Source organism: Dasypus novemcinctus, chromosome 25 (genome assembly GCF_030445035.2).
Source record: "Dasypus novemcinctus isolate mDasNov1 chromosome 25, mDasNov1.1.hap2, whole genome shotgun sequence".
Classification (NCBI taxonomy): Eukaryota; Metazoa; Chordata; class Mammalia; order Cingulata; family Dasypodidae; genus Dasypus; species Dasypus novemcinctus.
Window position 1 is genome coordinate 28,201,265 of NC_080697.1, and position 23,379 is coordinate 28,224,643.

General features: G+C 39.8%; 1 long non-coding RNA gene across 2 annotated transcripts in view; it reads left to right on the forward strand.

Annotated features, from left to right (window-relative positions):
- The first annotated feature begins 290 nt into the window (after positions 1-290).
- Positions 291-23,379, forward strand: part of LOC139437611 (uncharacterized) — a 266,123-nt gene continuing 243,034 nt past the window's right edge. The window contains exon 1 of one of the 2 annotated variants that reach the window (XR_011647471.1): positions 291-596. This is a non-coding gene — a long non-coding RNA (uncharacterized lncRNA). The remainder of the gene's footprint in view (positions 597-23,379) is intronic. The other variant, XR_011647472.1, reaches the window with a different exon arrangement.

A 23,379-nucleotide genomic window follows, 5' to 3' on the forward strand; every position in this document is an offset into this window, starting at 1 on the left:
AGCGGAAGAGCGCAGCTTGGCTGCTCCGAGGTTCTGCGGGTCACGAAAGAGAAACCCGGGCGAGCTCGAGAAGGACGGAGAGGTGGGCGCGCGGGAAGGGTGTGCGGTGCAGCGGCTTCTGCGTCCCTCCGCGCGGCCTGTAAGCTGAACTGGTTTGTGCCCGGGGTGGCGCCGCGCACCCGCCTGGAGATGAGGTGAGGAGCGGGTTGACCGGCGGCGGCCGGGACTGAGGGGCGCCCATCTCGCGGTCGGCGCGCGTCCCCGGCCGCCCTTCGGCCGCCGTAGCGCTCAGGGGAGCAGCGGCGCGCGCGCCGCCCTACTCTTCCTTCTCCGTCTTCTCTGGGGCGGACCGGTCCGCCGCTCCCTCCCTGCAGGGCCGAGGGGCGCCAGGCGGTGGGTCCTCCAGGGCTGACCCCGCTGCCCTCGGCCTCCTAGTGGGCGGGCCGGTCAGGCTTCCCTCCCAGCCAGCCTAGCGGGGACGCGGTAGCGGCCTCGCGCGGCCAGCATCTCCCGCGGTAGCACCAGCCTCTCCTCCCGGCTCATCTCCGCTGCTCCGGCCTCGCGCGCCTGCAGATCCGCCCAGTCTGGCAAGCCAGGTCAGTGCTGTTTGACCCCGGGCCGTCCTGCTGGGGCTGACTGAGGGCATTTAACAGAAAGCGGCTCCCTTTTCAGGGCGAGCGCTCCCGCTCCGTCTGCCTACCCTTCTTTAAGCCCAGACGAGGCTTTCTGTTGTGAACCCGAGGCACAAATTGCGGTCTCTTCTTGCCTGAATGAGGAAGTGTAATCAAAATCCCCTGGGAAAGGAAACCGACGGGGAATGGTGGCACCTTCCTTCACTTCGTGGATTGCGTATCCTCCGGGTATCTTTTGTTGTGATTCAGACTCTGAGGAAGGCTTTGTTTTTGAAGAAATAAATTAGCGTCTTCAGGATTGAGTTTGAGGCGATGGGGAATTTTGATAGTCTCTTACACGGGAAAGTTCCTGGTAGAACTTGTCCAACTGGTATTCTGAAGGCAGCATCTACCTGAAAATTTAAATATATGCAGACTTTCTGGCCAGCTGCGTTTGTGTTTATCTATGGGCATCCTACTCTTACTGTGTTTGTGGTCAAAAAGTACAAATTTAAAAGCAAGTACAATAAGAAGTACAGGTAATAAAAACATGTACTGTAACAAACAGATGCCATCTGGAAAATCTCAATTTTCTCAGCAGGGAGGCAGTGTTACTAATTCCATTGACTCCAAGAAGAAGCAGTCTTAGCGGACAGGGGTCTACCTGCAAGAACTGGGACCAGGACCCAGCAAGTCCGCTGTTTTGTTTGGTGTTACTCTTAACCTCTAAAATATGGTAAATGTGTTTGTTTATTTTTATTTTTAGATGACTTTAAAGTTGAGGTTGCCGGAAGCTTAAAGGTCTCTCGAAGTTATTCTGTCTCTGAGTACAAAATACTATGTTTAATATAATTTTTTCCTAGTTTGCTTGAAATACTAAGGTTGTTTTGGTGGGTGCTTATAACTATTAAGATCTTTGTTATTATTTTTTAATATTGAAGAGATCTTTCTACATGAAGAGAACCCAGGAACTTTCAAGTAATCTAAGTTAATAAATGCAGGACACTTATTTGGTGATGGCATTAATATTATTTCAAACCTCCTAAATATCTTTAGGAAGGGACATTTCTAATAGAAATTGCTGAGGGACTGATACCTTCACAAGACTCTATTATTATTCTGCCTGAGTAAGAGAGGAGATGAACACATTTTTGGTGTACTTTGGAACCTTGTGGATTGTGAAATAGGGCATAAAATGAGTGGTAGCATGTTAGTTTCATGAAATATTTATCACCCAGTATTTTTTCTTCTCTCTCTTCATTTTTTTTTTATGGTTCACTAGCAATTTCCTTTTTTTGTAATGCTTTTCTCTAAAATTCGTAGGAATCTGCTAAGTTCATCATTTCCCCAAATGCCTGTCTTGCTAATTTGCTAGATTTGGGAATTATAGAGAATTAATTTCATGAGGATTGAGTTTATATTACTGACTCAGGAATAATTTGAGGGAAGGAAAAAGATTTATTTTATGGCCGGCTGGACTAGGGAGCTTTCTGTTCAAAACCCAAGCCCTGAACAAGATTTTTTAGTTCTTTTTATACAGAGGAAGGGCCATGGTTCTTTGTTTTAGTGCTCAATAAGCTTGAATTAACAATAAGCTTGAATTAACATGTATCTTCTATATCTTAGGTAAGCTTTTAGCATGAATTTATACATTCCATGTAAGCTTTTAGCATGGACTTCATACATTCCATGTAAGCTTTTAACACATTTGGTTTATATTCTCCCTGAATATTTAAAGTTTATAGAGTTTGCTTTGCTAAACTGTTTTTCTGGGACTGGAGTTGTTGTCATGGTTACCAAGGGCAGGGCTGCAGTTCTCACTGTCCCAAACTCAGAGGTCAGGAAACAAACAGCTCAGGATATCTATAAAGAGATGAACAGCCCCCCCACCCATAGCCTACATCATTTCCTGCGGCGGCTTGCTCGGTCGGTAGAGGTGGGGTCTGGCTGCGGACGAGGGGTCGGTCCCACTTGGGACGAGGGGTCGGTCCGGCAGCAGACAAGGGATCGGTCTCACAAGGGGTTGCGCGGTTCGGCTGACGGGGTCGCCTGGCAAAGCCGGCGACGAAGGGGTCGCCCGGAGAAGCAGGCGACGAACTGGGGACAAGGGAGGCCAGGCCCTTGTCGGGGGCTCTCAGGACTGGAGGGCGCACGGCAGAAGAACTACCACGGAGACAAGGTAAACACGGAAGTCCACTTTATTGAGGGAGAGGCAACAGTTTTATAGGGGCTGGGGAAGGCTGATTGGTCGAAGCCATGCCCTGTTCTGATTGGTTGCCGGCGAAAGGTCAGTGGGCGGTACTGGACGGGGGAGGGGTGGTGGTTAGGGATTGGCTGTCGCTGTTGCTGGGGGAAGGGGCAGGGTTTAGGGATTGGTGGCTGCTGTTGCTGGGGTGGAGGGCAGACTTGAGTTTCCCGCCCACGCCTGGCTGTTGCTGCTGTGGGGGGGGGGGAGGGAAAAGGGCAGACTGGATTTTTCCACCCACGCCTGGCTGTTGCTGCTGTCGGGGGAGGGGAAAAGGGCAGACTGGATTTCTCCGCCCACGCCTGGCTGTTGCTGCTGTCGGGGGAGGGGAAAAGGGCAGACTGGAATTTTCCGCCCTGCGCCTGCGCAGGGAGAAAGAAGAAGAAGGGTGCCGCCCCACAGGCATCGTGTGGCGCCATCTGGGAGGAGGGGCGGCCGCGGAAGCATGGCTGCCGAGAGATCAGAGGGCACTCTGCGCCCATGCCGAGCTCCCTTTGAGGGTGGCGGTGAGTCCGACCAGCCACCCTATTATGGGGGCAGCGGCTTGGCCTGCCGCGGCTGCTCCCCCGCCAGGCCAGCAAACCACACTTCAGCCCGAGGGGTGACCGCAATTTCCCCCTTTATGTCAGCTTATCTTACTGAGCTTTGGCATAATTATTGTTGGAGTTATGAGGTGGGTGGCTGTTCGTTGTTTCGATTGATTATTCCACTTACCAATTTCCCAGTGAGTGCCCAAAGACAAAGTTCCTGGGTAACATCTGTGGTTTATCCTGTTTTCAGAAGAAGTTCTTGTCCTGGACAGTAGAATCCTGGGGGTGGGGTCATTCTGGGGGTTATGCTTATGTGGATTTCTTGCTAAAGTCCAGATCTATCTATTAATTTTATTTTACCCATATAGAGTTTACACCTTTAATCTTAAAGGGGTGCTGAAGGGAGGTGATCTTTTTTTTCTGTAACTACTTCCTGCTTGCCATGGGTTGTAGTCCTTACCTAACAAGGTGTAAGAACTTTGTTATTTTATTTTGACTGGAGGAAGATGGATCTGGCATGCTGTACAAAGCCAGATGAACTTTCCATATGGTTAATAAGATGTTCATTCTGAAGGAAACAAACAATTAAAATTTTGGAATACCTGTTTTTTTTGTTTTGTTTTATTTTTTTTCAAAGAGGATGTTGGATTACAGAGGTAGACAAGATTAGGTGCCTATAAAGATGGCACCCCTTTTAAAAGTTGGTGGAGAACTATATAAGTATATATATATATATATATTTTAAGTTATTTATTTTCAGAGAGAAATTATAACATAACAGTATTAGGTACTTAGCTTTGTTCTGAAGACACATTTCAAGCTGTTTAATGATTGGCACTCATGTGCTCTGTCAGGTGCTTCTGGTGAATTGGCACCTTTTGGGCAGTTGGTTTCATTCAGGATTAGTACACCAAGTTGGAAATTCCCTTAGTTTTTAGCTATAGGAGTGATCAGAACTACAGAATAAAGTTTTTTACATTTTAGTTTTAATTGAATAATTTCTGGTAATTTTGACTGTTTAATAGATGACCCATCACTAGCAAGCAAGCCTCATTTTGCTATACAGTAGAGTACAGCAGAGTACAATAGAGTAGTAGGGTGGCTGAGCCTGGTACCAATTAAACGGCTACCTGCAAGCCACTGGTGGGCCCAATGTTTTCAGCTAAGATCACCAACTTATTTTATTGACATGTTTATTAACTATTTAGAGAATGAAGTTACCAGGAATTAACATGTCTAATGTATTTTTGTACCTGATCCAAATAGAAAAGATAACATTATCATTATTAGGCATATATTTAGAACAGGATAAAAGTACAGCACTTAATATTAATTAATGTATTACTTAATGCATAAGGATTTGAGTTACAATTAATAGTTTGAAGTTTCAGGTTTGTAATACTTTACGTGTTATTTCTCCATGGGAGCAGGCCATAATGCCAACTGTGTTTTAAGTTTTATTTACAGTATCCTGGTAATCATGGCTCCACTTAGCATGTTCTTCACACAGTGAGTAAGTCGTAGCATCATTGATCCTAGAGAGAGTTTCCAGTATTTTACTGGCCTGGTGCACAGTGCTCTCTGCCACTATGGAATAGTGCCAATCTGGAGGTATACAGAGCCGTCATTGTCTGCTGCAGGAGCTTGAAACTGCAATGTAGTTTCCATCGACTTCAGGTGCATAACCAAAGGCCTGATGTAGTGAATACTTCTATTATTGGCAGGTCAGTGACCAGCCTAGCCAATAACTCCCATGGAGAGGCAACCTGTAATGTATTTAAGGCCTGATTTGAATGCACAAGAGAGTTTGACAATGTTCAAGTTTATCCCTTGTTTTATATATTTTAAACATTTTAATGCAATACATCATATATCAAATGACTTTACTTATACAATTTTACTATGAAGATAGTAGGTGTTTTACTTTAGTAATAAAGGAAAAAAACTATTTTTCATTTTAAAAATGAAAATGAAAGATTCCTAATGGAATCAAGATAACTTTTCATTACCATTTACTTAAGTATGCACCTTGCAGTGACTTTCAAACAGGTTTTATTACCACGAAGTTATGTTTTGCCATCAATACCAATCCAGGTTTTTAGTTAGCAATGACTTCTAGAACTAGAACCATTTATATGTTTCAGTTTGGAAGATGTTTATACAAACTTTTTACAATTAATTATAACCACATAGACTAGTTACCTCACATTTAATAAACTTATTAAATTACAATTACCAACCAAAGAAATTTACTCTACTCTTTTAGGAGAGCATATCTACAATTTTTTAAGCTTAATTTTATTAACATGAACTTATGATTTTCATTACCACAAAGATTTTGTACATAAAATGTTAATTTATTTAATGGGTATTTTATAAACCAAGGGAGATTATACCCAAGCTAAATAAAATTGAAACCATTATAGTTAATGCAAGGAATGTTTTCTTTTTTATAGGAAGCTAAAACTTTCTTTTTTTTTAAATTAAAAAAGCATACTCACTACTAGGTTCCAAAATATATTATAATTACATAATTTGTTTAATCATAATTTAGGAAAGATCTTTTTGTATCTTTTTGGACTTTTTTTTCTTACTGAAATTTGGTAATAGAATTATTAATCACCCTTATTTTAAGGCTGTTAAAAGGTTTAAACTGGAGAATTACAGGCCAAACTGATTTTTAATTTCCCAGCCTAGAAGGTAGTTTTAATCTGCCACACCTAGCCCATCCCTCAAAGCTTTGCAAAGAGAAGACCCTTTCTCAATAGTTCCTATAATCAGATTTCTATTTGACCTTTCCACCCTGCTTAGTCTAATTTGGGCTCCAGGAATATTTATTTACATATATAACTGCATATTTAATTTTTAACAATTTCAATAGAGCTCTTTTAAGAATTTTCATTTATTTGATATTATTATTCCTATATATAAAGATATACACTGAGCAAATAGGCAGACACAAATAGAGTTAGACACAGAAACACAACTCATTGATGTTACTTATAATTTGCATTATTTTATATACTGTTTAGTTTAATTTGGGTTTTTGAAATACATATTGCTTATATAACTGTATATTTACCCCAACAATTTGAGCAAATAAGCAGACATGAATAGGTTGACACAGAAACATAATTTAGTTACTTAAAACTTTCATTTTTTACAAAATAAGTGTGACTAAAAAACATTTGAAAGACTCCTGAAAGTTTTTTTCCCTTAATTTGCACTATGACCATGCAGTTTTGCATAAGAATTTTGTTTTTTAACTAATGGCTTGTAACCAAAATGCTCCCAATGCTTTAATACAATTATCTTTTGTTTCAGAACCTTTTATTTTACTTTGACTTGTATATTCACTGAGACTATTGAAGCCTCAGGGAAACTGGTTTCTCTCATGAATTGACAGTCTTAGGAACCCTGACACTTCAGGCAGGAGGCCTCCTTCATTTCCCAGTCCTTCAAGATAAAAAGACCTCAGTGGACATTCAACCCAGAGGGTCAAGAATTCCACCAGGCAAAAATTTAGTCCACACTTGGAATCATGAGAGAAAGCAGGGTTACTAATACCAGTAGGACAGGAGACAGAGATGTCTCATGCCTGTTTTTCCCTTGGCTATAGGGGCAGAAGCTGTTATGAAATAACCATAAGCAAAGGCAAGGGGTGAGGCTAGGCTTGAAGTGACCATAACTGAAGGTAAGGTTAGTTTAGAATTTACACTTACATAAAAGCCAAACACAGATTTTCAAGTTGAGGTTTATCCTTTTTTTTTCTTCTCCAGTTTCATGACCCTTACTGCTGATATTCCCAGCCACACCATTAAAAGGACTATTAAGTGATTAGAGGTCTATTGTTTTCAAGCAATAGCCTCCTTCCTTTAGACAAGTTTACAGTTTTAAAACATTTTAAAGCATTTTTACGTAGATTCACAGGGAGAGAGATTCAGAAAAGCAGAACCTGGGCAGAATGCAAATTTATTTTGGCCTTTGACACCTTAGGGAGGGAATTTTATTGCATTTATTTTGATCCTGCTCTGCATCCCTTTCTCTTTCCCCCTTCCAGGCAGTCCAGTGCATAGTGATTAAATAGGAATGTGGCTTATGAATGGAAGGCATGGATTCACTGGAAAGGGGCAAGCTGCTCCCCACTTTCCAGCTCTTTGCTAAAATGGCTTGAAAGAACTTTTTAAAATTCTATGCCTTTCCAGGTGACCCAGCCACCCCAACTGGGGCCAGTTTCAATAAATTTGCGTGTGCTGTGTGGATATGGATGGCCCCAAGCCCCGGTAAAGGGGCGGACCCAGAGATGAGACAGCAGAACATGCCCAAACATTTGGATTCTGCAGTTTTGTCTTATAATCAATTTACTACTTTGCCAATGGCAAGGGAGGGTTTCAGCTTAACCAAAGATTACCACTTTACATAATTACACAATTCAACACCAGCATTTGAGCACAGACAGAAGCAAAAGACATCAATCTGTCTCACAATCTCTATATTTTTTGGACATGGCTGCCCCTGCAACCATTACAAACCTTGGAAAGAGAGAACTTTCAATACTAAAATTTAATAGGATTTTTTATTTACCTTGACTGTTTACAAAGCAAATTTATCTGCAATTCAGCATCAAGATAAAAGACTCCCAGCTAAACTTTTCTCTCTGTTTAACTTTACACCGAGACCAAGCTTCAGTAAAAAACCGATTCATTTGCAAATCCCAAACGAGCCCCCCAAAATGTTGTAGAAGTTGAGAAAGGTTTAATTATTTGCATATAGAAAGGCCAGGACTCAGGAATAATTTTGGAAAGGAAAAAGATTTATTTTATGGCCGGCTGGACTAGGGAGCTTTCTGTTCAAAACCCAACCCCTGAACAAGATTTTTGAGTTCTTTTTATACAGAGGAAAGGTCAAATGGCTCTTTTAGTGCTCAATAAGCTTGAATTAACATGTATTTTCCATATCCTAGGTAAGCTTTTAGCATGGACGTCATACATTTCATGTAAACTTTTAACACATTTGGTTTATGTTCTCCCTGAATATTTAAAGTTTATAGACTTTGCATTGCTAAACTGTTTTTCCGGGACTGGAATTGTTATCGTGATTACCAAGGGCAGGGCTGCTGTTCTCACTGTCCCAAATGCACAGGTCAGAACACATACAGTTCAGGTTATCTATGAAGAGATGAACCCTCCCCCCCCATAGCCTACATCAGAATTCTGCTAAATTCATCATTTTCCCAAATGCCTAGCTTGGGACAAACTCAAGTTCCCTGTAAGAGATTAAGGAGTAGGTGCTAGTAAATTCCTCTAATCTGTCTTCTTAATTTGCTATATTTCTGAATTACAGAGCATTAATTTCATTAGGGTTTATGTTATTAATTCAGCTCAAATTCCAGTACTGTAGCATTTTCTTAAGCTTTAATTTTTTTCTGAATGATCATTCCCTTTCTCAATGGCTCCATTACTTACTAGTTGGATATCTCAAAGTCTGGACCTCAGATCATTTACATCAGCATTAACTCAGGTACATGTTAAAAAAAAAAGTTCAGGATTCTGACCTGACTTTGGAATCAGACTACCTGGGAGGGGGGCCTGGAATTGGTATTTTCAACAAATTCTCCAGGAATTTTTCCTGCACAGTAAAAGTTGGAGTGCTATTGGCATTGTACTCTCTCCTCACTGAGCACCTCCTAAATTGTATTCAGTTCTTTAGCACCACTTCCTGAAATGGATAGCTAGTACAGAATAAGTTTTTGACTTTAGGCTGCTAATAAAAACCTTAAAAAATAATAAATTGTCTTTTGAATATATATATTATTAATTTTTGATAGCCTACTCTATTATGAATTATAGCAGGCTTTGACTTTATAGTTTTATTTATTGAAGTTATATTTATGACATAATAAAAATTGAACTTAAGAATATTCTTTTGCTTCTTTAAATTTCATGGAAGTCTAAAAAAGAGGCCCAAACTTTGCATTTATATTTCAGTGCTAGTTTAGCTAAACAAGAACATGCTGAATGAGATTTAAGTCATGGAGTATATACCCTGGAAACTAGAGGCTGAGGGGTGGATCTGGTCTAAGGACTGGTCAGTGAAATGAAGTGCTATCTTTGGGGAGGACTTCTTACATATCTCACAGTTCATTGGGCATTGAAAATATATCAGCGATTGTGCAAACATTGAGGATGAACAAGTGAACAATGCACAAATCATTCCTGCCCTTTCCAAGAAAGGCAAAGGCAAGAAAGCAGGCAGATACAGTGCAATATAATAAATGCTATTCCAGGTTGGAGGAAAAAGACAATACTTACAGGATGTAAGGAGAAGCACCCAAAAGAGCTTTTGTAGTTGAAATAAAATTGAGCTAGGACCTAAAAAATGGAGAGAATTTTGTGAGGAGAAACACTGAGATGGGAAAATATCTTGTTGATAGGAAATGGTAGTTCAGTTTGTACTATTATACTCTTCATAAAGATAATGCCTAGAAATGAGGAGAAAAAAGAACTAGATTTAGGATGGCTTGGAAGCCCATCAGCAGACTAGGCATAATAGCTAGGAAAGGAGAAGCCATTAAAGGCATTAAAGCAAGTGGTGATGTGATCAAAGATGTCATATGGGGTTTTTAATCTGGTTATGGAAAGGTACCATGGAAAAGTAGAGAGAAAGGAGACAGGAAGAGGATTTCAGAAATGGCAGCAGTCCAGACAGGAGTGAGGAGAGCTCAACCTCAAAATAGTAGGATGTTTAGAGAGCAAGGAGTAGACTTGTGGGATGTACTAGAATAAGCTTTTCAGAACATTGCAACATTGTAAATGGAGAAGAAGAAAATGGGATTTCTAATTAGGGCAGTAGGAGTAGATGGTAACAATATGAGCAGTATCTTTGGGAAAACAGTTTGATAGTGATTCAGGAAAGAGAGGTAGCCAGTGTCCGTAGATAAAATACATATCAATGCTTAAAATACATTAATAGAGCTCTAGAGCAAGCTAATATTTATGCTCTAGCCGTGATTATATCATGTTCCTAATGCAAAAAGCTTATTATATACATGTGGATAAGATTTATTTATCAAAACTTTGTACTTTTGTTAATAAGATCCCATTAAATTACAGTGTCAGCATTAACTTCTACTCTAGAGATAGGTGCATGTAAGAAAAATTGAAGGGTCCTCATGGGAGGCTGTTTATTTTATACTGTTCACAGAAAATCCTGAAAAGCCATTAGAATCAAACAAGTGCTTGAGTTATAGAACCAATCTGACCTTTTCAGGGGTTTGTCAGTATTTATTAGCAAACTTAGAACATTTATATTGTTAAATGAAAATATATGAGCTTGAAGTTGCCAGTGGAGCAGTTATAAGGACAATATCTGATCACAGGATGCTATAAATTATTTGAACAAAGCTGAATTACAAATTTCTACTGCTCTCAAAGATGAAAATACGTTCTTGAAAAATATCTCTGGATAGTATGCTCTGCTCAACAGAGGACAGAGGAAGAAAGGATTGTTCCTCCACCTATTAACATAATTACATAGACTGTTATCCAGCATCTGAATTTATAATGATGAACATCTGCTCTATAGCCATTCATCAGTTGGTCCACTAATTATATTTTCGTTTCTTGTTTTCTGTTGTCAGTTCTTCCTCATTCCCCTCTCCATCTTTCTCAAACTCAGAAATTCACGTGAGTTCCTGAGCTTGCATGCATACACTCACACATAGGCTTCCCTCTCCCCTGACATAAAACTTGTTTAAGGCTGGTTGAAAACTAAAGACTGACCTTCTTACATTATGAGTTATAGAATTGGAATACTTCTAACCTGGCAAAAATCTCTATGAACAGAACAATTTACTCTTTTGTCTGAGTTTTACTAAATAAGCTGTTCATTGCTACTCTGTGAATGAGTATAAAAGCATAAAAACATAAACTACATGCTGAAATCACAACATAGCTACATTAATATGATCCAAGTATCTTTTTTTTTTTGAATGACGAACTTTCATTATTTATTTGTCTGCTTTTTGTAGTAGCAGTGACTAAGAATGTCACTTGTTCAGCAAACCTTTTCTTTGTAGAGCTGGATAGTATTTTCAGCTTTGCTAGCCATCTGGTCTTGGTTGGAACTACTCAACTCTGCTGTTAAAGCAGGAAGCAGCCACAGACAATATTTTAAAAGTTTTGTGGCTTGTGCCAGTAAAACTTTATTTACAAAAATTAGTTGTGGGAAGCAGATGTGGCTCAAGCAGTTGAACTCCCGTCTACCATATAGTAAGTCCAGGGTTTGATGCCCTAGGCCTTCTAGTGAAGGCAAACTGGCCCCTGCAGTGAGCTGGCCCATGCGGCATGCCAACCCATGCAAGAGTGCTGCCCCTCACAGGAGTGCCGGCCAATGCGGAGAACTGGCACAGCAAGATGGCACAACAAAAAGAGACACAAAGAGAAACAATAAGAGATGTAACAAAACAGGGAGCTGAGGTGGCGCAAAAGAATGATCACCTCTCTCCCACCCTGGAAGGTTCCAGGATCAATTCCCAGAGCCACCTAATGAGAATGCAAGCAGACACAGTAGAACACACAGTGAAGGGACACAGAGAGCAGACAGTGGAGGGAGGGCGGATAAATAAATGAGTCTTTAAAAAAATAAAACAAAACTGGTTGTAAGTTGGCCACAAGCTGTAGTTTGCTCTCTCCTGAGCTCTGTTTTCTAATAATTGCTATGTTTCATTAAAATCTACTGGATGTTAATTATTTGCCAAACTCAGATTTAGAAAACTAAAGATATATTGCCAAAGATTACATAAAAAGAGAGAATAGACTTGAGACCTGAATCCAGTTCTTTCTAACTCTGAGCTCTCTGACCTCAAGGGGTGTACTCTACCGATCTTTGAGGTATACAGATTCACTAAGCATAAATACAACCAGTAATAGGCTAGTCATTGTAATTCCCAGTGTTCTATTGAATTCAGCAGGCATTTAAATGCTCTCCACTAGATAAAGCCAAAAGAACGATACGGCCCTTAACTCTTAGAAAAACATTGAACTGTTGGAACTGGCATTAACTTTAATAAACTTTCAAACTCAGCCCTATACGACTTTCTACCTACTTCAAGATAGAATTCTTCTCAGGCTGCCTCTAAAATAGAGGGTGGGCATTTATCAAAACTACTGAGTGGAGAGGTTGATGGCCTTAGAAGAGTGTGTTCTAGCCTGTGAAAGGATTCTCACTCTCAAAGGTGCTTAGCAACAACAAGGAATATCTCAACTATGGGAGCAAAATAAACGTCATCATACTTCAGAGTCATAACAGGACTGTCTGGGGGATTCCCCAAGGACAACATCTTTCTAGTGCCCTTGTGATATTTTTCTAAGACATTGGAGTTAATAATAGAAGAAAGAAAAACAATAGTTCTTTCTCCATATATTTTTCAATGCAGGATGTCTCCTATTCTGTCTGGAATATGCATAAATATTTAGAGATTATAGTCATAAAATTGGAATTAATTTTGTTCTAGACTTCTAGTTCTCAGCCTTGGCTGTACATTAGAATCACCTGGGGTGTCTTTTTAAAAATACCAATGGTCAGATCTTATTCCAAGTCAACTTAGTCTCAATCTCTGAGAATGGAGCCAAGGAAAATTTATTTTTTAAAGCTTCACAGGTAATTCTAATATTAATACAGAGTTCAGAACATCATTTTATACTTAGAGTTAAGATACTATCTGTATGACCAAGATGGACGGAGGGCACAATTTTTAGAGGAATGATCTTTGATCTAGAGATCAGAAGTCTTAAAATATAGATAGAGGTGGGGCAAGATGGTGTCTGAGTGAGTACACCTTATAATCTCTCCTCCAAAGAAGTAGCTGAGTAGGGTTGGAGTCCTGCTGGACCTGGCTGTTTCATATGTTTGCAGGGCAGGAGGTGTCTGGATGTCAGTTTAGTGGGACGGTGACAGGAGATTCTTGTAAGAGGTAGAATTTTGGGTCTCTTTCACGGAGGTTGGGGCTGTGCGCGGAATGCTTCCCCCTGGGGCTGGTGGCCCGGTGGCGGTGATTCCTGGAGGCTTTGCTGCACTGGAGAGTTCCCAAGCCCTAAGCGGGCTGTTTCTGGGGCTTGCAGTGCGGGAGGTGTCTGGAAGTCAATTTGGTGAGACAGTGATGGAGGAGATTCTTGCAAGAGGTGGAACTTTCGGTTTCTGACATGGAGGTCAGAAGTTCTAAGAGGAATCCTTAAGGCCACCTAGGGCTGGCAACCCATCTGCGGCAGTCCCTGAACTCTGTGTTGTGCAATAGTGCCACCAGCAGGCTGTTTCAGGGGCTTGCAGGGTGGGAGGCATCTGGAAGTTGATTTGGTGAGACAGTAACAGACGAGATTCTTGCAAGAGGTGGAACTTTTGGTTTCTGACACGGAGGTCAGAGCTTCTGGCTGGAGTTCCTCCCCCTAGGGCTGGCGGCCCATTTGCGGCGGTCCCTGGATTGTTTGTAGTACAGCGGCGCACCCAGCAGGCTGTTTCGGGGGCTTGCAGGGTGGGAGGTGTCTGGAAGTCAATTTGGTGAGACAGTGACAGAAGAGATTCTTGTGAGAGGTGGAATTTTGGGTTTCTGACACAGAGGTCAGAGTGTGTGGGCATGACCCCTCTGCCTAGGGCTGGCGCCCAGCTGCGGGGATCCCTGAAGGCTGTGTTGTGCTGCGGTGCTCCCAGGCCCCCTGTTAACCGGATGCGTGGTTCCCAGGTCTGTGTCCCCTAAACCCTGGTGGCCCATGCTCCCAAGACTCACACACCCTGAGTCTGCAATATCACAGACTTCCCATCCCTGAATCCACCGCATCCTGATGTCCATCTGAAGTCCTTGATTATCCTAGCCCTCGGCATTTGTGGTTTTTCTTTTTCTTTTTTTTTTCTCTTGGTTGCTAATATTGCATTAGTTCCTGGTCTTTTCTCCCATTTTATCCACCAAGGTCCTTTTTCATTTATTTAGGTTTTTTTTTCTCCTTTTCTTTCTCTTGCTTGTTTCCCTCCCTTTTCTTTGCCCACCCCCCTTTTTTCTTCTCTTTTTTTTTCCTTTTCTCTCTTTCTTCTTATTTTATTTTATTTATATAATAGATGCTGCATGGAGCGCTTCACATTTGCTGTGTTTCCTCATGCTCCATTTTCTCCTTTCTGTGAGAATTGAATTTGGCCACCTACACTATCCCCTTTCCCCCACATCTTGCTATTCTCCATCATCTACTGTCTCTCTTACTTTCCACCTCCCTTTCTTTGGCCCCCAAATTGTTAAGTTTTAATTTTTAATACCTTTGTTCTGTTTTCTGTCTTTTATCCACTCTTGATATTATTGTCTTTCTTTTCTCTTTCCCTCTCTCATGAAAACCTGGCTTTTTAATCCAAACTATATTCCTCCCCATATTCAGTAGACTATCTCATTATAGGTACTCTACTTACTGCTATAACGCTACACAACTTACATAAGTCTAATATCCATTCTTCCAGATCTCACATTGTTGCTCTGTTAACATTTATTGCCAATACTACTTTAAACATTTTCTTTTCTTACTCATTTTGCTTTCCCTGGCCTAATATTTTCCTTCAAAGTGAACTTAGCCAGCAACAAGAAAATAGAGTAAGAAGAACAAAGTGACAAAGAGAAGACATAACACTTAAGCAAGAACAACAACTAATTAATTCCGAAGACTAGACAAAGAAGCTAAGGAACTGGTTAAACCCATCAAGATAAAATGATGACCAGACAGAAACAAAAAACTACAAACCAAACCAATAATCAGGAAAACATGGCGGAATCCAATGAACAAACTAAAAACCAGGAAGGGGAGCAGAACATCGGACAAGTAATTAAAGATCTCAAAACATATATTAGAGACCAACTTATTGAAGTAAAGGAAGAGATTAACAATATGAAGAAAACACTTGGAGAGGAAATTGCAGACATACGCAAAAAGATAACAGATGTGATGGGGATGAATACCACAGTTCAAGAAATCAAAAATACACTCTCAGCTAATAGCAGCAGATTAGAAGAGGCAGAGGAGAGAATTAACGACGTGGAAGACAGTACATCTGAAATCAAACAGATAGTAGAACTGATCGATAAAAAGAAAAAAATCCATCTGGGACTTAGGGACTTGAATGACAATGCAAAACACACAAACATACGTATTATAGGCATCCCAGAAGGAGAGAGAGGGAAAGGGGACAGAAGGGGTGTTGGAGGAAATAATGGCTGAAAACTTCCCAAATCTCCTGAGAGAGGTGGATGTACATGTCCAAGAAGCACAACTTACCCCAAACATCATAAATCCCAACAGGACCACCCCAAGACATATACTTGTCAAATTATCCAATGCTCAGGACAAAGAAAATTCTAAAAGCAGAAAGGGAAAAGAAAACCATCACCTACAAGGGAGGCTCCATAAGATTAAGTGTGGATTTCTCATCTGAAACCATGGAGGCAAGAAGGCAGTGGTATGATATAGTCAAGGTACTAAAAGTAAATTTCCAACCAAGAATACTCTATCCAGCTAAACTAGCATTCAAAAATGATGGAGCGTTCAAAATATTAACAGATAAACAGAAAATGAAAGAGTATGCTAACAAGAAACCTCCTCTTCAAGAAATACCAAAAGGAGTTCTGCTGGAAGAAAGGAAAAAACAGGAGAGGCAGAGTTGGAGGAGAGTGTAAGAGCAACAAAAAAGACAAAAAGAGAAGGAAAAAACAAACAAAATATAACAAACACAAATCCAATCAAAATATGGCTAACATAAATAATTGCTTGAAAGTAATACCATGGAATGTCAATGGATTAAACTCACCTATCAAAAGATTCAGACTGGGACATTGGATAAGGAACTATGACCCATCTATATGCTGTCTACAAGAAACACATCTTAGACCCAGGGAATCATGGAGGTTGAAAGTGAATGGTTGGAAAACAATTTTACAAGCAAACAATAACCAAAAAAAGGCAGGAGTAGCTATATTAATATCAGACAAAATAGACCTTAAATGTGAAACAATTGTGAGAGACAAGGATAGTACATATTAGTGAAAGGGACAATCTCTCAAGAAGAAAGAACAATAATTAATATTTATGCTCCTAACAAGGGTGCCTCCAAATATGTGAGGCAAACACTGGGAAAACTAAGTGAAAGAATACTTCTACAATTATAGTGGGAGATTGTAATACACCACTATCAACTTTGGACAGAACATCTCAAAAGAGAATCACTAAAGAAACAAAATATTTGAACAGTATATTAGAGGAGATGGATCTAATAGACATATACAGATCATTACACCCAAATACAGCAGGATATACATTTTTCTCAAGTGCACATGGATCATTCTCCACGATAGACCATATGCTAGGCCACAAAGAAAGGCTTAATGAATTCAGAAAAATCGAAATCATACAAAATAATATCTCTGACCACAGTGGGGTAAAGCTGGAAATCTGCAAGGGCTGGAGGGCCAGATTTCACACCAAGATATGGAAATTAAACAGCACACTCTTAGAAAAAGAGTGGGCCAAATAGGAAATCGCAAAAGAAATTAATAACTACTTTGAAACAAATGAAAATGATAACAACATACCAAAACTTAGGGGATGCAGCAAAAGCAGTACTCACAGGGAAATTTATAGCCATAAATTCATACATCAAAAAAGAAGAAAGAGCAAAAATTGAAGAATGAACTGCACATTTGGAGGAATTAGTGAAAAACAACAAAGTAACCCCACAGGAAAAAAAAAAAAAAGAAATAGCAAAGATAAGAGCAGAACTAAATGAAATAGAAAATAACAAAGCACTTGAAAAGATAAACAAGACCAAGAGCTGGTTCTTTGAGAAGATCAATAAAATTGACAAACCCTTAGTGAGACTAACAAAGAAAAAAAGAGAGAAGATGCAAATACACAAAATAAGACATGAGAAAGGAGATATCACCACTGACCCCACAGTAATAAGGACTATCATAAGAGGATACTTTGAAAAACTATATTCCAACAAAAATGACAATTCAGACGAAAGAAGAAATTGATGATTTCAACAAACCAATCACAAGTAAAGAGATAGAATCAGTCATTAAAAACCTCCCAACTAAGAAGAGCCCAGGGCCAGATGGCTTCACAGGTGAATTCTACAAAATATTCCGGAAAGAACTAACACCAATCCTGCTGAAACTCTTCCATAAATTGAAACGGAAGGAACATTGCCGAACTCCTTCTATGATGCCAACATTACCCTAGTACCAAAGCCAAACAAAGACACCACAAGAAAGGAAAACTACAGACCACTTTCTCTAATGAACCTAGACGTAAAAATCCTCAGCAACCATGTTCAAAAACACAGTAAATAAATTATACACCATAACTAAGTGGGATTCATTCCAGGTATGCAAGGATGGTTCAACATAAGAAAATCAATGTAATACACCATATAAACAGATTGAAGGAAAAGAACCACATGATTATAGATGGAGAAAAAGCATTTGACAAAATACAGCATCCTTTCTTGATAAAAACACTGCAAAAGATTTCAATACAAGGAAAGTTTTTGAACATGATAAAGAGTATATATGAAAAACACACAGCCAACATCATTTACAATGGTGAAATCCTAAAATCCTTCCCTCTAAGATCAGGAACAAGACAAGGATGCCCACTCTCACCCCTTTTATTTAACATTGTCTTAGAAGTACTTGCTCGAGCACTGAGGCAAGAACCAGATATAAAAGGCATTCAAATTGGAAAGGAAGAAGTAAAAATTTCATTATTTGCAGATGACATAATCCTATACATATAAAACCCTGAGAGGTCTACAACAAAGCTTCTAGAGCTCATAAATGAGTTTAGTAAAGTTGCAGGTTATAAGATCAATGTGCAAAAATCAGTGGCATTTCTGTACACCAGTAATGAGCAAGCTCAGGAGGAAATGAAGAAACAAATACCATTTACAATAGTCAATAAAAAAATACCTAGGAATAAATTTAACTAAAGATGTAAAAAACTTATACACAGAGAACTACACAAGACTGTTCAAGGAAATCAAAGTCCTAAATAAATGGAAGAATATTCCCTGTTCATGGATATGAAGACTTAATATTATTAAGATGTCTATCCTACCAAAACTGATCTACACATTCAATGCAATGCCAATAAAAACCATCACAGCATTCTTTAAGGAACTAGAAAAACTAGCTATGAAATTCATTTGGAAAGGAAAGAGGCCCCGAATAGCCAAAGACATATTGAAAAAGAGAAATGAAATTGGAGGAATCACACTACCTGACTTCAAAACATACTGCAAAGCTACAGTAGTGAAAACAGCATGGTATTGGCACAAGGAGAGACACACAGACCAATGGAACCAAATTGACAGTTCTGATATAGATCCTCATATATATAGTCATATAATATTCAATAAAGCCACCAAACCCTCTCAAGTGGGAGAGAATGGCCTATTCAACAAATGGTGCCTGGAGAACTGGATATCCATATGTAAAAGAATGAAAGGGGCTTACCATCTCACACCTTACACAAAGATCAACTCAAGATGGATCAAAGACCTAAATATAAGACCCAAGACCATAAAGACTTCGGAAAGCAGTGTAGGGAAGCATATACAAGACCTTGTAATAGGAAATGGCTTCATGAATGTCACACCGAAAGCACTAGCAGCGAAAGAACACATAGATAAATGGGACCTCCTCAAAATGAAAGCCTTCTGCACCTGAAAGGAGTTTGTCAAGAAAGTGAAAAGAGAGCTTACACAATGGGAGAAAATATTTGGTAACCATATATCGGATAGGAGACTTATAAACTGCATATATAAAGAACCCCTATATCTTGAAAATAAAAAGATAAACAACCCTTTTAAAAAATGGGAAAAAGATTTAGACAGACACTGCTCCAAAGAAGAAATACAAGTGGCTAAAAAGCACATGAAAAAATTCTCCAAATCTCTAGCTATCAGGGAAATGCAAACGAAAACTACAATGAGACACCGTCTTACTCCCATAAGATTGGCAGCTATGAAAAAAACAGAAGACTACAAATGCTGGAGAGGATGTGGAGGAATGGGAATACTTATCCACTGCTGGTGGGAATGCAGAAGGATCCAACCATTCTGGAGGACAGTTTGGAAGTTTCTCAAAAAACTAACCATAGATTTGTCATATGACCCAGCAATTCCACTGCTGGGAATGTACCCAGTATAACTGAAAACAAGGGCACAAACCGATATATATACACACTAATGTTCATAGCAGCATTGTTCATTATTGCCAAAAGTTGGAATCAACCCAAATGCCCATCAACAGATGAATGGAGAAATAAAATGTGGTATATACATGAAATGGAATACTACTTTTCTTTAAGAACAAATACACTACAAACACACGTGATAACATGGATGAATCTTGAGAGCCTTATGTTGAGTGAAGCAACCCAGGCATTGAAGGACAAATACTATATGACCTCAATGACACAAAATAAGTAATCCAAGCTGCCTCAGAGAGCTAGAGACTGGATGATAGGCTTACAGGAAATCGGGGGGTAGAGGAAGGATGTAAGCTGACACCTACATGGGTTAAATCTATGATAAATGGAGGTAAGTTTATGTACAAGGAGGGGATAAAATGGGGGTATATGGTTACCTTTGGGTGAGGCTTTGCGGACTTGAAGGGGGCTAGGGATCGGAGGATGGATAATATTGCCCAAGAAGTGGGGGAGAGTGGGGCAACATATGAACATAGGAGATTGTCAGGTATTTGGTTGAGAGTATAATACTGAGAAAACCTTTCCAAAAATATAATAAGGAAAATTATCTCTTTAAGATACTTAAAGTGGATAGATAATCTGATGCAGGATAGCTCCTAGGGAATATGTGAATGCTCATTTTGCCATAGTGGGTTATATCATTGGATAGAGACCCATATAATGAGAGTGAAGGTATACCCCCTTCCTGGGGAGGACTGATGCCACCAAATAGAGGCAACTGTATCTCTCAAGAGAAATGGTGGCTCCCAGGGCATTAGGGCAGTTGAGCATGTCAAGCCCTCAACACTGTTGCAAGTATCTCTGAATATGGCCCTTCAAGAAATGAAGACTGTCACTGTGGACCCTAAAGGGAGGAGGAAAGAGGTATTGAATAGATGGAGCCAATGTAACTGTGTGGGCAATAGAAGTGTTTCACAAGAGTATGCAAGGATGGATACAAGACATGTAAAATTACACTGAAAATATATAGGGGCTGATAGGCTAAAATGTAAATCATAATGTAAAACATAAGATAACTGAAAATTTAGAAAATTGTATAGTCTAAAATATAAGCCACAATATAAACACAAATGTTACCTTGTTTGAAAGCTATTGTCTCAATATCTGTACCTCAGTTTCAGTAAATATGATATGAATATGTAAAAAGATTATTGCTGTGGAAGAGAAAAGGTTTTATGTTAGATATGTGGGAGTACTGTATATTGTATATATGAAGTACTGTGATCTAAAATTCTTGTGAAGATAAGCTTTATAATTAGAAAAAAGAAAAGAAAAAGATAGGATGTAGAATTTTTACAAATTAATATGTATTCTATATCTACCCTTTAAACTCATTGCTATTTTCCATTTTACTATTAAGGGAACCTGGCAATATATTGGACTCCACTATTCAGGAAGTTTTGGATCACAGAGAGTTTCAACAATGGCAGTGGAGGAATACTGGTGTGGGATGTTATTGACAGGGGACACATGTTGGCAGGGAGTTCTACAGGGCATATATCCAGGGTACATAAAAATGTTTGGATATTTTCATAGTGGAAACAATTAAAAACAACTGAGGGGGTGTTGAGTTCCTAGCCAGGCGAGCTCTATCACAGTCCCTAAAGGAACAGCAACAATCCCCCAAGTGCAACGGCAAAGACCAAAAAAGAATGAAGGGTCAACACTGAGCCCTTGATACTAATGACTATGCTTGTGAGCCTGTGCACCTGAAATAAGAACAAGGCCTAGAGGTGCAGTGTGCAAAAGTGTTACCTCCTGAGAGCTTTCATGTTGCTCAAATGTGGCCAGTCTCGAAGCCAAATTCAGCATGTAAATGCATTGTTTTCCACCCAGCGTGGGACATGACTCCCGGGGATGAGCCTCCCTGGTGCCGAGGGATTACTACCAAGTACCAGCTGGTGATGTAACTAGAAAAGGACCTTGAGTAAAAGGTTCATCTCGGACCAGCAGAATATCTCAGTCTACATGTAATAATAGGAGTTAAAAATGCTTTTTGACCTGAATCAAGGGGGAAATGGAAAGGACAAATGAGTTTACATGGCTATTAGTCTCCAAAAAAGAGCCGGGAGTTTATCAGAGGGGTTGCCCTTATGCACACCTCAGCAGAGTCCCAGAGACAGATAAAGTAGATACAACCTGGGGTATTGGTTCTTCTGAGGGCCACAGAGACCCACAGGTTCTATGGTCATGGCAGATGGGGTTCAGTGCCATGTCAGTTGGCCCTTCTTTGGAGTTTGTGTTTCTGTGTGATGGAGCTGGACTCAGATGTGATCTTTCTTCACAAGCCTTTCCTGTTACTTTACCAGAATTGTAGTTGGTGCTGGGGTTTAATATATACCCAAGGGATCTGAATCTCTGGACTGACCATATGATAGCCAGGCCCTGAGCCTCAACAGACTTCAGCTTCTACACTCTGGTTTTTTGGGCTTACCCCACTTAGCTAACATTGAGTTGAAGAAGGTCAACCACCACACCATGGATCCAAGAGTGCCTACAACTGAAAGCAGGAGGATTGCATCCATCATGCATGTGGAATCTAAGCCCCCTCTTGATATAGATGTGGAATGGACACAACCCATCCAGGGTCCACAGGATGGAGGAATAGAATATGGATTAGAGTGGACTTACTGATATTCCATTCATGAACTATTGTGATTAGTAATCGAAGAAAGTGTGGCATTGGTGTGGAGAAAGTAGCCATGGTGGCTGCTGAGGGTAGGGAGTGGGAGGAAGAGATGAGAAGTGGAGGCGTTTTCGGAACTTGGAGTTGTCCTGGGTGGTGCTGCAGGGACAATTTCCGGACATTGTATGTCCTCCCATGGCCCAGTGGATGGAACATGGGAGAGTGTGGGCTATGATGTGGACCATCGACCATGAGGTGCAACGATGCTCAGAGATGTATTCACCAAATGTAATGAATGTCTCATGATGATGGTGGAGAATGTTGCTATGGGGGGAGGAGTGGTGTGAGGGAGGTGGGGGGTATATGGGGACCTCATATTTTTTTAATGTAATATTAAAAAAATGAGTAAGACAAAAAATGTAGATATATCAGTAAATTTTATGATATTAGGCAAGACATTTTGCTTTTATGTGGCCCAGTTTCCTCATGTTTTCAAAGGACCAATTAGATGACTAAAGACCTATGTGGAAGGAATGAAATAATGAAAACCCACTTGCAAAATTCACATTTATTAAAATAGTGCTTTTAATGACCAGATATACTTAAAAGAAACCAGGAAAAAAATTGCTTCTCAGGATTATTTTCTGATGTATATAATGAGCCTAAATTCTGGCAGAGGAATTAATTGAGAGCACCAAAGAGAATGAGAAAAAATTACAATTGTCATTATTCTGCAGTATCATTCAATTAAAAATAAATGGTCCTTTGCATAAATGTGATTAGCACCTTTAACTAAAATTAGTTACATAAAATATTGGCCAAACTATAAAAAACGTTTTGTGTCTAACCTGAAAACTTTTAATCAAAACCTAAGATTTAAGTTATTGTACTGTATAAAATATGATGCTCAGCTAAATACAGCCAAACACAAAGTCCCATTAAAAACTGCCTGGCAGTTTGATCTTCAAGGAAAGAGTTTGTACCCACATTTAAGGGATGGTAATTACTCAGATGGATGGAATGTAAACAAACTTGATAGAGAAGCTTATTTCCTTCCACACCAACACCCTTT